The following is a 15745-nucleotide window of genomic DNA, read 5'->3' on the forward strand; positions in this document are numbered from 1 at the left end:
TATTTTATTTTATTTTTTGACGTAAATCAGAATTCTAACATAGTTACCTTATTTAAGCTAATGTTCGTCTTGTAAAAAATGATAAATTGAATCTCGAAAACGCTATTTTTTTTCCATTGTCATAATCAAGTCTTATCTCGGACAGATAACTGTTAGGAAAGATTTAACATTACTGCAGCTCTCTACATTCTAAATTCGCCTAATATGTAGAAAGGTTATATACACACAGAACGTATTTTCATTTCTAGTCATTTTGATGACTAATACTTGTAGTTTTCAAGTCACTTTTTGGTCACTTTTTTATCATTTTGGTCACTAAAGTCACTATTATTTTGCTGTCTGTCTGCTACCAGCCCTGAACATGTCGCAAATCCGTTTTCAACCCCCGTCTTGGTCGGGTGTTTTAAAAGTCGGTTTTTATTTAATTACAGTAATACCTCGATAGAATGTAACTCGAATTTTATTTTCGTTACGTTATATCGTATTACGTTGTATTGAAACAAAACATTTTTTTTTCATACTTTAATTCAACGTGTATTTTTGAAGAGAAAATGAATCTAAATTATACGTTATTTATCCGGCAGGCATTTTCAGTCTTCACTTATTTCTCAATATTTTTCCCAAGAACTATCCTTGAGGGATTTTACAAGGAAAAGTTTCTGAACAAATACCTGGTGGGGTTATCGGCGGTATTCTAGGTGAGTTTTGTGGGACATCTGGGGTACTTGATCACTTTTTGGAGGAATAACTTAATAAATTTTTGCAATAAAAAAAATCTGTAAAAAATCTCTAGACGAATAGTTGAAGAGTAACTTAGAGAACTCGCTAACAAATCATAGAGATTTTGTTTAAGAAACTCTTGATGGAATCAATAAAGGATTTCATTTAACATAGAAACAAATTGAAGAAATTTAAGTTTTTCATAGAATGGTTATTGAATAAACAGTTAGAGAAACTTCTGCAAAAATTCATAGTGAAATTGATGAAGATATTTTTGACTCGAATTATTACCAGTATCTCACCAGTGTTGTACAAAATACAACAGCGCGACGGCTTAAGAGCTCTTGGAAGGATTCATGCCCAATGCAGGAATACTTTATGAAATTATGAAGCTTCTGCAGAAACTCCGGAAAAAAATTAAGGCGAAGGTTGAATGGTTTGAGTAATTCAAAGTAGAATCCACTTTATAGCATGGAGAAATTGCATGCTGTAGTTTTCGATCATAGGAACAGTACAATTTGTTGATTTATCTTTTATAAAACCATTGCAGAAATTTTAAATCCTTGAATTCAAAATTCCTAGAATCCTCAATTCCTTCGAAACAATTCTTGGACATATTATAGAGCAATTCCGTCAGAAATATTTAAACTATTTCTTGGTGGAACTCAATGAGAATTTGCTGATTGAATTCCTCAATAAATCTTCAAGACAGGAATCCGTTAAGTCAATACTGGTCAAGTATTTCTAGGAACCATTTCTGAGGATAATCTCAGAAGTTTTTATACATAAATATCAGGAGGGCTAACTAGAGAAATTTCTGGAATTCTAGAAAAAATGGTATCAAATAAACGTTACATGGATCGGCGCACAGTGTGTTGAATGTATGGAGATGTGGGACAAAAATCAAAACTGGAAGATCAAGCCGTTTGAGCATCTAGGTACGGTAGGGAAAGTTGTTTCTGGTCAAAAGAGCTACAAATGGCATAAATGGCATTTAATATACGCATAATCGCGAAACTGTCCCAAGTGCCAATTTAATTATTTTCCAAGAAAATCCTTGCAATTTGTACTATTATTACTCAAAATGACATAAGAAGTTATTTGCAAAAATGCATCTTTTTACTCGTAGCCGCAAAAGTGACATATATGCCTTTATGTAAAAAAACACATAACGTTGCAAGATAGTTGAATTTTTTTTATCAAAAAACTTATTTTCATACTTATACTGGTTAAGGTATATATACAAAAATAAAAAATAAAATTCGCATCGATCCTCAACACATCTCAGTCTCTGTTAGACTGCATCTTGCAGTTGCCAATAGAGGATAGCTAAGATTAATTTGTATTGAAAACAGTGTTATCATAGTATGTGCTAATATAGGATTGAAACGAAAAGTGAACTATTGTGTTCTATTACGGTGAAGTTGAATTAATCGAAAATATCCTAATTACTGATTATTTGTGGTGAATTCCCGGTATCCAGATTAGGAAGCAAATAATTTGACTGCTTCTAAACCCGGATGCACACGAATATTTAGTGAAAATGGAGCTTAATTCATATCAATGAACAGTTATTTTGGAACATTAGAGAGAAGAATATGTACATATTTCTGGTAAGTTCAATCAAGAGTATTATTCGAAACCAAATCATTGAATTGTGATTCCAGGCCCTAGCATAAGATGAGTCAAGCAATTTTGCCAACACTTTCTGTACCTTTCTGGCAGCTTTAGCGTTTATCACGTTTCTAGACTTTCGTGTTAACGTGTAGCAAACTGTTTAAAATCATTAAATTAAGAGTTGTTGAATTTAACACAAAATAAGCCAATATTTAGTAAAAAAGTGTCCGGAATCCGAAGCAACATATTAATAGTTCGCTGTTTTTATTCACCATAACAAAATATTGCTTAGCTTAGCCTTTAGCTTAGACTGACTACACATATCAATGGTTGCTATTCCGTGATTGACCGAAGTCAGTGAAAATGCACAAAGAATCAACTAGAAGATCGGCTGGGATTGGCCATAATCTTCTTCAGTGTGCATAATTCAGTGCCTCTATTTATACATGGTCAATAACGGCGCCGGCCACGTCCTTGCAGTCAGGTGGGATTGGGGGAAGGAATGTTAGTGTGTAACCCTTGCTATTTGGAGACCGTGTTTGCCTCTGCATCTCCACAAAGGTTACTGGGAGGGATGTTTATTAATGGGGAGGATCGTTGGGTCACAGGATTCACTTTGATAAGCGATTAGACCATGATAAATAATTATTTGTGAGATATAAACATGCTTATATGTAAATATAAAATTTTCATTTGATATGAACAATATCTATAAAGAGAAAAATTATGCCGACACTTGAGGTGACGAACCTTTCAAAGTTTATTGAATAAAGTGAACCTTTCGCAAGTCTACACTTGTAGTGTCGAACCATTCAAATTTTGTTTTTAATTACATAAATTAAGGTAAAAAGAAGGTGTTTTGAAAAAAACACAAAATTTAGACATAAATAATTTATGAATCAGAGTTTATGTCGACACTCACAGTGACGAACCATTCATAGTTTGTTGAAAAATCATATTTACGTCTCACCGTTGTAACGATTAAAGGTGCATTCATACATGCATTTTATAGATTAGAAATAGTAGCATGAAACGAGCTCACCAATTGATCCGTCATCCTTGAGCAGCAACAATTCACTTTCAGCTTCACTCGTTTGCTCGGCTATATAAAAGCACTCAGAGAAAAAAGGCGCGCGACTCGAGAGGGAAAACAACTGACGACTGCTCGGGTTTTCTTGACGCACTGCTCAGAAGCAAGCGTCAACGTCGATAGATCAAAAAAAGACTAATCGAACGCGACACTTTTTCACTTTACTCGACCAATGTGCGACATGTTTATCTTGCCCTCATCGCCCGCCCCCACAGGAGCAAGCGTCAAGATCGAAGGATCAAACACAACTAAAGGATCACGCCACTTTTTCACTTTCACTCGACCGATGCGCGACATGTTTGATCCTGCCCTCATCGACGGCCCCCGCAGGAGCAAGCGTCAAGGTCGAAGGATCAAACACAACTCCCAAAGTTGTTGAATATAATAGTACCAAAAACTTTGTAGAACATAGTAGGCTGCTAAAATGTGTAAATAAATTACTTATGAGTGAAAAAATGATTTTCTTCATTTTTTTACATAAAAAGTTAATTATCTCAGAAAGTATAAGAGAAAGAGAAAAAGTTTGTTCTTCAAAGTTTTTTGTATTAAAATATGCTACAACTTTGCTGTATATACCAACTTGCTATCTATTAACATAAAAAAGTTGTCGTATAGGACACTATTGCGATAAGTGCAGAAAAAAATCCCTTTCGTACGAATTGTAGTACAACTAATTTCGAGACACTTCTGGGAAGCAACCTATACTCTAAAACCACAAAATGATCACAAAACTTTCTATCTGGATCATTGTGCAATGTGGACAGGTTCCATAAAAACTGCCGACCAAAATTATTTCTGCCATCTTATGTCAAAATCATTTAATCATTTGTTTTGTTATGCAAATTTCTGTTAGCAAAAAAAAAAACAAGTTTTTGGACAAACTTTTGAATAGGGTCTATAGATAAATATTGCGTTTTATTACTAATGATGCATATATACCACTTGTGCGATTAACGTTGCGAAAACCATTATAAACATTAGAACTTACATAGTTATGATGATATGAATCATTTCGCGATATTCAATTCTCCCTGAAGTAATCTTTAGTTGTTATTGTAGAAAACATGTAAAGTTTACATCTTAACTAAAGTACCCGTTAAGTAAAATTCTAGCCTGGGATAACTTAGGGCAAAAATGTAAAGGATGTGTATACATTTTATGATGAATTCAAATTTATTTCAGTGTTGTTTTTACACTCGAACTAAACTACGTAATTTAATTTACCATTTTCCAAATTATTTTTTTTAAATCTACTTGAATTTAATGTTGATTATTGTGACAAGTCTTTATAATGCTCAAATAAATAAGGATACTCGATTGCTATTGAAATTGTGCGCATTTTCACTGAATACAGTCAGTGACATAAGTTAGTAACCAAATGCTGTTTTTCCATACAAAATGCCCAAGTTTGGGGTGCTGTATCTCAGCTTCTGGTTGTCCGAATTGGCTGAAATTTGGATGACGAACTACACATAATTTGAAGTTTTACCTGTAAGGGAATTATCACATTGCAGTCATTTTACATAGAGTTTCAGAGGGTTGTTCAAAGACAAAAGTAAGTAACCGAGAGACTTTTTAATTTAATTCGAAAACCGTAAGTCGTGGAAAGTGACTGTATATTGCTTATTTTTAACATAAAACTGATTCCTTAAATAGCATGCAAAAATTTAAAAAAATGTGTTAAAGATTTTTCTTATAAACGAACTGGTAGCATTGGATGCTAATATAGCAGTCGCGATTGAGCTGTCACATCTTGTCATAGGTTATTCATAACTATCACTTACTGATAATGTTATTGAAAATATTTGTTCATTTTTGAATTGGTTTAATTGGTCCCAATCGGACATAACATTAAATTCAAATAATTGCTATTATTTTTCAGCAACACGATAATCAATAAAATTCCGATTGTTTTGCCATGTAAAATTTATATATGTATACAGTTAGTTTTTTCCCGTTTATGCCATATTATGATTATTTTTATCATAAGACAGAAATAGACAGATGTTAACGCTGTGATCTTACGGAATCTAAAAGTTGAGATTTTCGATTCGTTATTGCCCACTGTGCACTGCATCTACTACAAGCATATCGAGTTGGCTCAACTAGTTGCTTTTCCAGCGAGAAACTTAGACTTGGCCATAGTTGACCAGATCCACACTTTCCGATAGCTACGAAGCGATCGCTGCTGGGGCTGGTTGGCGCTCGTAAATTCCGATGAGTGATGAATGGAAGCGTGGAAAATTTATGGCCCAGAGACAATCGTGAGTAATTTTAATTGATCGCATTAAACTGTGTAATGAGATGCCAACTCGGCCGGATAATTAAGATGCGGGAGATTGCGAACGGGTAAATAAAGATGCTTGGCACTGCTTCTGCCATGTGACCGGTAATAGGAATGATTAGTGGAGTTAATGGTCACTAAACGTAATCGGTGCTCTGCACGGTTCAATTCTGCGCAGTTTTTATTGATTTTGAACATCGCTACTTGATCAAAAAACTGACAGAACTTCTAAATGTCTAAGGAAATAAAACAGTACTTCAATTTCTCAATTTATTTTTCTTCTTCTTTTTTTCTTCTTTTTCTTCTCCTTCTTTCTGGCGTTACGTTCCTACTGGGACACAGTCTGATTTTCAGCTTAGTATTCTTATGAGCACACTTCCACAGTCATTAACTGAGAGCTTTCTTGCCAATTGACCAATTTTTAATTTGTATATTGCGTGGCAGGTACGACGATACTCTATGCCCTGGAAGTCGAGAAAATTTCCTTTAGATTCTCGACTGGTGGGATTCGAACCCATGATCCTCAGCTTGGTCTTGCTGAATAGCTGCGCGTTTACCGCTACGGATATCTGGGCCCCAATCGCTTAATTTAGTTTAACCAAATTAGGATAACAGTAATGCGTAAAATAGAACACCTAGATAAAAGAAATGGATGTTATGTTACTAGACGAACATTTAATTGTTTATTTGATACTGTTTTTAAAGCAACTTCATAACAATTTAAAATTTTCTTCAATCTTCACACGCTCGATTGTAGAACGGAGGTTGAGTACTGGGGTTCAATCCAGTGCAAGCCTTCACTGAAGCAGATCTATCATTACTGGTCGACCGAGCTACATCCTGCACTACTTCCAAAAGTGGTATGAAGTGTGCCAAACATTTCTGAAATCCTTTGATCACTATCGATTCATGACCGTTAACTTTTTCTGTATGCACTACGTTCGCCAGACACTGCTCCACGTCAGCTTTCAGTAATTCTTCTACTCCGAATTGTGTGAACAAATTCCGCAAATCGAATCCTATCTTGGCGTTGTAGAACCCTCCTCGGACGAAGATAAAGTATAGTACTGGTGGGAAATGTGGTTCGTACAGTATGTCATTGGTAGCGTACTGAGCTGGTACGAACCAAGGAAGCTCAGCAACATTCAAGGCCATCTCAACCAGCTGCTTCAACTCGTGCGATCCAAATGGAACAAATCGCTTACTATGCAGCTTGAAATTCCCAAACTGCTGATGGTAACAAAGAAACGCTACGTAAGCCGGACTCGAGACGTCTTCAGTGGTACTCTTTCTGATGCACTCGTTAGTTCTTCTGACGTGATCACGATCATTTGGATCAATCTCGAAAAAGTTTTCAATCACATTTCTCCGCATTCCTGTGATATCGTCCCAGCAGCCTAGTAGCATCAGCGAGCAACGAACAAGTTTGTGTACCGAAGGATCATCTGGATACGAACTGCTAATGTACTGCTGCAGAAGATTTTCGGAGATCTGAAAATACTCGGCACACTCTTGGAGTGCTGTGTAGAAACTTATTCTTGTTACGTAATGTGGTGGTGGCAGTTCAACTGCTGACACGCACAGTACCGATAGAACTAGTAGAGTGGAACTGACCCACATGACTGGTTGCGACGAGTGTGGACTTTGATGAATTCAAATGCTAAACTGAAGTAGCGTCTGAGTATGAAGTTTATTTAAGTTGCACGTAGATGACATAACATAAACCAACAACTGGTTCGTCGAGGTCTGAAGTTTAGCATTTCAGTACTTTGGGTTTACCGATGTGACAATCTAAACTTGTTTCCCGGGAAAAATTCTAGAATTTAACAAATATCTCATCCAAAGATTTCACCAAAAAAACCGGGATTTCTAAGCAATTATATGGCGATTCATTTAAATACTGCTCAGGAGGTTACTCTAAGATTGTCTTCAAGTCTATTGAAAGTTCCTCTAAGATTTACTATGGATATTTTTCAAGCATTTCCACCACATATTTCCTCCAGGAATCTTTTCAAAGATTCCTCATAGGATTCTTTAGGAATTACTGAAAAAGCTTCGTTCGGGGATTCTGATTTAATCAAAGTTTATCTTGAAGCTGTATAATTCAATACAGTGATGACCCGATTTTGTCAGGCTCCGATTTTGTCTACCCCTGATTTTATCTATCCGATATTAGCACCTTTTTTGACCCGATTTTGTCTACCTCCGATTTTAGCATGCTTTTTGCCCGATTTTGTCAGCCTTAAAATTGATATTTATTTTAATCAGAGTAAACTCGTCTATACTGGTAATATTGCGTGCATAAAGTCAATTATGACCTTGGCCACGTCTATACAATCATCTAAAGACCAAAATTTTGAAATCTGAAATTTTCAATAATTATTCATAAAACTGATCAATATTACCTTGCATCACGGTAGGGTAAAAGTACCAATAGTGAAGATACTAAGCACGATCGAATTTCATTTAACCGCCTAAATTCAAGAAGCGCAAATAATGTAAATGTTAATGTTGTAACTGAAAGTAACGACCATTGACTTAATGAGAAAAATGATTTCATCGCAGTTATCCACGGCATGTCAGTGAAAAATAATACCTCCACTATTGGTACACTGTTCCTTTAGTTGCGGTATATTTTTAATTTGTGCTCCTATAGTTGCGGTATCCGTGGTTTTCTTATGGAATCCTCCACTATAGGAACACTTTACCGCAACTATTGGTACAAGCAAGAACAGTTTTAGCATTTTAGTGATATTTCATCAGTTTTAAAGCAATTTGAACGCTCTTTTCAACTATTCCGTGTATCAACAAGCCAGTACATCGATTGGCAGTGTCGGTTCTGTGGTTAATGTAATAAAATCAATAAAAGCGGCCCTACCTCAACTATAGGAACACCCACAACTAAGGGAACACTTACCCTTCATAGAAAATTGAAGTGAAAAACACAATGTTTATATTAAAACTAAGTCCTTAAGTTAAAAAAAAAAACTTGAAACCTGTCGAATTTTTTTTCCCGCTTTTAGCTCTTTTCCGATTTTGTCAACCTTAAATTCAGCATGGGGCTGACAAAATCGGGACATTACTGTATTTCTTTCAGTTCTTAAACGAGATGCTTCATGGGTTATTTTCATAAAATTTATAAAAAGATTTTGACGCAAACCCTACCAAAAAAAAATCTCGTATGATCCTTTTGTGAATTCAATTTGCGAATCAAAAAATGATTCATCCACACTTAAAATACATTTGTTTTTTTTTTTTAATATCGAAATCGTTTATTTGAACTACGAAATTATTCGTTATTTTCTGCAACTAAACAATTTCATAGCATGTATGTAACCAGCTTAGTGATAAAAATCAATCTTCAAGTTGAAAACAAACAAATGTTCTGTTGCACCAAGCATGTTGTAATTCAAATCTATTTCCCATTGAGAACGTACATTGAAACATAATGTACAGATCCTTTGTAAAAACATCGCGAACTTTTAGAGCTTTAGTGTATTTGACGAAAACGGTTTGTGCATTTTGCAAGAGATACGTTGGCTGGGATGAAATACAAAGTTTTCTACGAAATGAACGTTTTCGTTGCATTAAACAACAAATGCTTTCATTTAGCAAAGGTTCATATATTACTTTTGTTGATCTGGATACTATATTTCAGATAATAAAACTTAGAGCTGTTTAGTGGAATGTAATGAGTATAAATAAATAAACGCTGAACATAGTACTATACCAATTAATGACATTAGAGTTTGAATACTTTGACAGATCCGAGTATTTAGACCTCAACTGTTAAGCGATCTTCAGTGTCGTGTACTACACTTGACTTAGTCTCGTCTAGTAGGTACGCGACACTGAAGGCGGCCTTATAGTTGAGATCGAAATACGCGTATCTGTCAATGGATACAACTTTTTCTTCTTCTTGACATTATGTCTTTACTGGGACAGAGCCTGCTTCTCAGCTTAGTGTTTAATGAGCACTTCGACAGTTGTTAACTGAGAGTTTTCTTTGCCAAAGTTGTCATTTTCGCATTCGTATATCGTGTATATGTGTGATGACACTTTATGCTCAGGGAAGTCAAGCAAATTTCCAGTACGAAAAGATCCTGGATCGACCGGGAATCGAACCCAGACACCTTCAGCATGGCTTTGCTTTGTAGCCACGGACTCCAACCACTCGGCTAAGGAAGGCCCTTACCTGCACTGTTAAAAACAAATTTATTTCTATCATTATTGAGCTGTCGTTATACGCATAATTGTCCCATGTTACTTTTCTTGCATTTTTACTTTTTGTCATCAAACAGTTTATTTTTACGTATAGTTTTAGAAAACACTTACCTAAAATCAAATTTGTTCGGAAACTCAATGAAAAGCAAGCCAAGTCAATTTGTCCCATTGTTGAATTTCCGCGCATAACTGTTCCACTACTGTATTTCTACGCATAACTGTCACACTATACAATTCGCTGCGCTGATCTCGAACAAAATAGTCAGTAGGCAGTTTTGAATTAGCTGGTGTTTGGAAAAATCGTTTTGAACACCTTTTTACGTTGGCTTTACATTCCATGTAGAACACAACCTTTTTTATGTGTTTGTATTATCGGGATGCATTCATCATTCATGCGGGCCTGAAGTCAGATTTGATTGAAATTTTCAATATCAACATTTTATTTCCCATCCATTTTTCAATGAATTTCAGTTGAATTTCCAGGATCGATCACAAATTTTTTCTAGTTTTTAGAACCATGGGCATCGATTAAAAATTTACCGTAATTTCGGATTCATCACGGGTAATACTGAAATAATCCCACTTGAAGAATCAGTAACCACTTTAATTTCAAGTCCATGGCTTGCGACAAATGATTTAGCAAACCAAGTCTAAATAAAAATAGTTCGACCGTTTTTGGATGACTTGGCCACATTCTGGGTTGTTCCGAATACCGGTTCATTGGCTGAAGTGGCCATATTATATTGGCGAATCTAAAACCTGGCTTGCGACATATCAATTTTCATGAATTTGCAAATCAAGTCTAAAGGTGGTTCAAATGTATTTGAATGACTTGACCACATGTAAGATTGTTCCGAATTCCCGGTTCCCTGGGGGATATGGCCTCTAAACCATCGGTTCTAAAACCTAGCTGGCTATATCAAACTACATAAATTCCCAAATCAAGGCTAAATAAGGGTAATTCAAAGGTTCTTGGATAACTTGATAACATGCCAGGTTGTTTTGGATACCCTGTTCTCCAGGGAAGGTTACAATTATATTGGCGATTCTGAGACCTATCTTGCGTCATATCAAACTTGATGAAGTCAAGACGAAGTCAAAGTCAAGTCAAAAGAAGAATAGTTTAAGAGGTTTTGGGTGACTTGGCCACAAACTGGGTTATTCTGGATAATTGGTTCTTCTGTACAAGTGGCAAATATGTTGGTGGTTCTAAAGCTTCATTTGCGATGTATCAAATATCAAGATTTTGCAAATTAAGTCCAAAGAAATGTCAAATCGTGTGAAGATTTGTGTCGTGAATTTTGAGTTGAATATTTACTTCGCAGAATAACCTTGAATTCACATATGAGTTCATGTCAAGCCTGCAGCTGGAAGTAGGGACGTTCCGATATGAGTGATTTTTTGATTAAGCTGATAGGAGGTAACATTGATCACCCTTGAATACAACGTTCAGTAATATTGAAAATATATTTGCTTAATAAAATCGTGGTACCTGAAGCCGAATATGAAGACCACACTCTTACAAGTCATTTACTTTTTGAGTTATTTCAAAATTAAATACACCATGAATTGTGAAATACGCCTAAATGTAGGCAACTTCCTAAGGAATTTCTGCATTGCTTATAGTAATTTGTGAGTTATGCTTGACTGAACATATTTATGAAAGTTTTTACAACGGAAACGTTTTCAGCGATACCATTTTTAGTAAAAACTGCATTTCTTCTGCTCATATCGTTTTCAGAACTCATGTGAGGCATGATTCTTCGAGCGTTTCATCCATAATCATGAAAACCATTGTTTCCAAAAGTTGAAAAATTTACGCATGAATGCAACTCATTTTTTGCAAAAACCTTAATGAGTATTAGCTCATGAATAGAAGGAAGGGAGTCACCATTTATACATTGAAAACATTGAACTTTTTAAGAGGAGGGTCATTGCGATCAATGTTGCTACGCTGATCCATGTTACCATGGATTAGGGAATTTAAAAAAGTAGTTACCATTTGAATTGTACTATAATGTATCTCAACAGAAGATGTTTATGTGCATATCGGCCAAAATACTAATAATCTTGAGTATTCAAAGATTTTTTTTTCGAATCTTAGGAAACAAAACGGCATGTCTCTGAGCGATTTAGGAATTTCGCTTCATTCAGATATATCATATGATATTCTGATATATCGATATTTTGATTCAATATATCGGTGGTATCGATACTTTGATTCGATAATCGCATCGAATCAAAAATCGATACTTTGCAATACCGGAACGTCCCTAGCTGGAAGAGTCGATATATGAATTTATAACATCTTATAAACTCTCTAACTCACTCATCCACTCTTTCTTTCACTAACTTATACATTGTCTCACACATACAGAAAATTTTGCTTTCCATCCCAAACTGCTAAATCGTTTTTTTTTTTCACTTCCCCACACGTGGCTCCGTTTGGCACATGTCACTTGAGCCGTCATTAGGTGCCTTAACGGAGTCTTGAGGATATACGTCCTCTACCTTCGGTACAATCTATGCGTAAGAACGGTCATCTACTGCAGTATGCTTAGCACATAATTGGTCACTACCATCAGTGGGACTGTTATGCGAAGAAATTCACCAAAACCCCCGTATTTCTAGGCACAACAGTCCCACTTTGAATTTCGTAGCTAAATTTACTTTATTCCCGTAATAAAAACTCTTGACTCTAATAAACACGCTATTTTTTATACTGTTGTAAAGATTTTAATTAAATTTACCACACACCTGGACAATAACCTGCCACACGATATACGAATGCGAAAATGGCAACTTTGGCAAAGAAAGCTCTCAGTTAATAACTGTGGAAGTGCTCATAATAACACTGCGCTAAGAAGCAGGCTCTGTCCCAGTGGGGATGTTAATGCCAAGAAGAAGAAGATATTAAGAGAAAGTTCAGGCAAGTTAGCCCCTTTGCGAGCAGCATAATTTTTTACAACAAAAATATATTCACATAGCGATAACTTTTTTATTTTTCAATATTTCTGCTCCATTTTTTACAAGTTCTCCAAATACTATTTCACTAATAGAACCTGTTTCGAATTGTGTCAAAATTAAGCCTCACAAAGTTAGCGGAGCAAATGACCACTCGCATTCAATTCCAAAAGAGTTTATTACTAATTACATTTTGTTTTCTTCTTCCAGGACCATCGTAGGCTGTCACGCTGGCATCCCCGGGTAATACCGTTCCGCCCGTTCTGTGGCGTGCACGACGAAAAGCCGGTAAGCATCATTTCCCTTCCTTAGCTTTAAAGCAAACGTATTGAATGAATTTAAACCACCTTGAACTGCTATCAACTATCCCTTACAACTCATTTTTTCCACCAACTGTTACCAACACCAGTCGCCTTTACTTTACTACTTTTATACGGCAAATTGATAACATGCCACAGTGACTTTCAACATGTATATCACTAGTTATTGGTGGCGCTATCCTGATAATGTCCTCCAGCAAGTGCATTGCACAGGTACTACGTTGGGGTGGAAAATACAAAAAAAAAAATGAATAAATACAGTTGGACCTACCCTACAGACAAAGCGTGGCAGCAGATGATACGGAGCAAAAAATTTAATCAATAGGGGTAAAAACACCCGGTCCACCCACTAATCAGCTACATGGTTTCCATTCAGCTCCAAGGTCGACGCCCCTTGGCAAAGCTTTGGTCGCTGGTGGTCGGCGGCCGAGCGATTAAACGCCACGCCAAGCTTTGTTGTTGGGTAGGTACCTATCTACTGATGATACGTTGCGTTGGTCGGCTGGCTGACTGTTGGCTTCCACAGCAGAGAGACTAAATGCTTGCCGCTGCAATAATAAACTTAATGGATCTTTTTATCCTCTCGAGTGTCGGTCGGGTGTCGAGTATCGTTTCGGTGGGATGAAGCCTCCCGAGTGCACTGAGTGCGATGAGTGGTGTGGTTGCTTTCGATAGTGGTTCGAATACGTTCGTATCGGGACACTAGTTCAGTGTTTCGCCACGAGTTGGAAGCAACAATTGTTTCATGGTTCATATATTTTTCAAATTATTTTCGGTATCATTTCAAACGTTACACTTTTTTATATCAAGTTGTTTTGTAGCATAAACAGGAAAAAAATCTAACATGAGTCCTGGATACATACTACATTTGACCAATTTATTTTAACTCTCTCGTTATGACAACATGTCTTTTTCTTCTTGAGATTACGTCCTCATTGGGACTGAGCCTGCTTCTCGGCTTGGTGTTCAATGAGCACTTCCACAGTTATTAACTGAGAGTTTTTTTTGCCAAAGTTGCTATTTTCGCATTCGTATATCGTGTGGCAGGTACGATGATACTCTATGCCCAGGGAATTCAAGGAAATTTCCATTACGAAAAGATCCTGGACCGGGAATTGAACCCATCCATGCACCTCCAGCATGGCTTTGCTTGTAGCCGCGGACTCTAACCACTCGGCTAAGGAAGGCCCCAGTAAGACATTAGAACACGTTATCGATTTTTTCGTGGAAGAGAACTTTTACTTTGTTTTAAAGAAAATGTTCCTAATTTTTATCGATTGAGAGTCACTGACAAACTTCAGCTTGTCTCTCGAAGTCGAACATCTGGGCACACCGATATGGCTGATCCTGGCCTAGTCTTCCGCACTCAACCACCGCACAAAACAGCGAAGGTGAACCTTGAAACGAAACATTTCTTGACCTTTGTCTCGGTAGACACCTACATCTCTGCTGCTAGTTGAGGTCTGTCAGCCGCACTTCAACTGCGAACCAACATCATGTGTCCAATCGATAAGACTAAAAATAGTCTTTCTTCATTCACATTCACCACGCTGCGCTGCACTTGAGCGACCCGACGTCGAACAGCAGAAAACACGTGCTACCAGCAGTGCTCCTATCATCTCCACGTTGCTTCTCTGGAAATTCAAACGAATCTTGTTCCACCGGATGAAATTCTTCTGTCCTGCGAGATCGCTCTCCGGAACTGTGATGCCTGCAAACAATTGACCTGGACGCGCCAATGGTTAATGGTCCGTTGGATTTTATTTGATTATCACCACGGAGATCCGCTCTCCCGATTCTCCTCACACCATGTAGGTATTCTGCACACGCTGTGAACTGGAGTGTGCTTAGATAAAATGACATCCCGCTGACCGTTGCTGGTGATGAGATTCACTCACGGTGTTCTCCGGACTGTTATTAGCAGATAAAAATCTTCATCAAATCTCAGAGTGAACAAAAGGCTAGATGAACTAAAATTCACGTAAGTAAAGCCTTAAAAATCCATCGAATCTGTGGTCACAAGTTGTTTTCTATGGTTAAGTTGCATTCAAAAAACAAAAACTTTGGACCCATTTTGATGTTATGCCCTTTAGATAATTTAAATTTACAAATTTTAAGGAAACCAGATATTTGAAACTTATCTTCAATACTGAGCTTGAGCTTGATTGGTCGCCAATGGTTGCTCCAGAATTGTCAGATCAGCATCACTTACACTAAGAATCGTCCAGATGAATGGTTTGAACTAACAGGCACCCTCAGTGTATAAGTGCTGGTTATCTTCTATTTTTAGGCAACAATGGCGCCTGACACGTCAGAAAGCAGACTAATGTGGGAAATCGGACATTCGTGTGCATTATCTCCATTTTTAGCTCCATTTGCACTTGGGCCATAGGTGTGATGAGTATAAGATAGAGTCAAGTGAGAGATATAACTATAAAGTACAAGGAAAGCGTTGAGCCTGGGAGTGAACTCATGGCCATCTGCTTATGAAGTAGAAGTAATAATCATTAGATCACCAAGTCCACG

General features: G+C 36.8%; 1 protein-coding gene across 4 annotated transcripts in view; it reads left to right on the forward strand.

Annotated features, from left to right (window-relative positions):
- Positions 1-15745, forward strand: part of LOC5564986 (dual 3',5'-cyclic-AMP and -GMP phosphodiesterase 11) — a 425037-nt gene that overhangs the window by 120515 nt on the left and 288777 nt on the right. For all 4 annotated transcript variants that reach the window (XM_021845674.1, XM_021845676.1, XM_021845675.1 and 1 more), the window contains one exon: positions 13110-13187. The gene's annotated coding sequence lies outside the window, so the exon portion shown is untranslated. The remainder of the gene's footprint in view (positions 1-13109; positions 13188-15745) is intronic.

The sequence above is a fragment of the Aedes aegypti genome, chromosome 2 (assembly GCF_002204515.2).
Source record: "Aedes aegypti strain LVP_AGWG chromosome 2, AaegL5.0 Primary Assembly, whole genome shotgun sequence".
NCBI lineage: Eukaryota > Metazoa > Arthropoda > Insecta > Diptera > Culicidae > Aedes > Aedes aegypti.